Source organism: Scyliorhinus canicula, chromosome 13 (assembly GCF_902713615.1).
Source record: "Scyliorhinus canicula chromosome 13, sScyCan1.1, whole genome shotgun sequence".
In the NCBI taxonomy this organism is placed as follows: Eukaryota; Metazoa; Chordata; class Chondrichthyes; order Carcharhiniformes; family Scyliorhinidae; genus Scyliorhinus; species Scyliorhinus canicula.
This window is the reverse complement of record NC_052158.1, coordinates 110,638,406-110,639,102: the sequence shown is the minus strand read 5'-3', so window position 1 is coordinate 110,639,102 and position 697 is coordinate 110,638,406. Positions and strand designations below refer to the sequence as shown.

The 697-nt window shown below is 42.8% G+C and overlaps 1 non-coding gene across 1 annotated transcript; it reads right to left on the bottom strand.

Annotated features, from left to right (window-relative positions):
* Positions 1-229: 229 nt before the first annotated feature.
* On the bottom strand, positions 230-301 carry trnaa-ugc. Its single transcript has one exon. It is a non-coding gene; the product is annotated as a tRNA-Ala (tRNA).
* Between the last annotated feature and the right edge of the window lie 396 nt (positions 302-697).

Sequence of the window (697 nt, the reverse complement as noted above, 5' to 3'; positions counted from 1 at the left end):
TAACATTAGGTAATTATCTTGTGATTGTCTGGTTATGAAATGAAATGAAATGAAAATGAATATTGTCACAAGTAGGCTTCAATGAAGTTACTGTGAAAAGCCCCTAGTCGCCACATTCCGGCACCTGTTCAGGGAGGCTGTTACGGGAATCGAACCTTGCTGCTGGCCTGCCTTGATCTGCTTTCAAAGCCAGCGATTTAGCCCTGTGTGCTAAACAGCCCCAGAAAAGTGAAGATGCCGGGGATTGAAACCGGGGCCTCATACATGCAAAGCATGCGCTCTACCACTGAGCTACATCCCCGCCACGTTAGTAAGGAAGACAATCTTAACTCTTAATATGTATGAAATGACAACCATTAGGAACAGATATTAAAAGGGCAACCTGTTTTCTGTTTGTACCATTCTAACCATTCTAAAAAATGTAATCAACCTCAAACTTTTTTACTGCTGATGGAGGGATGACATTATAAAGAGAATACAACCAGAAAACAAGCAGCGTGGGGGGGGGGGGGCATAATTTTGGAGAAAGTGTGAAAAAATGCACAGTGGGGCACTGCTCAAATAAAACGTACTTCCTTTTTTTCCCATAAACTTAGAATACCCAATTATTTTCTGTCCAATTAAGGATCAATTTAGCGTGGCCAATCCACCTACCCTGTACATCTTTGCGTTGTGGGGGTGAAACCCACGCAGACAC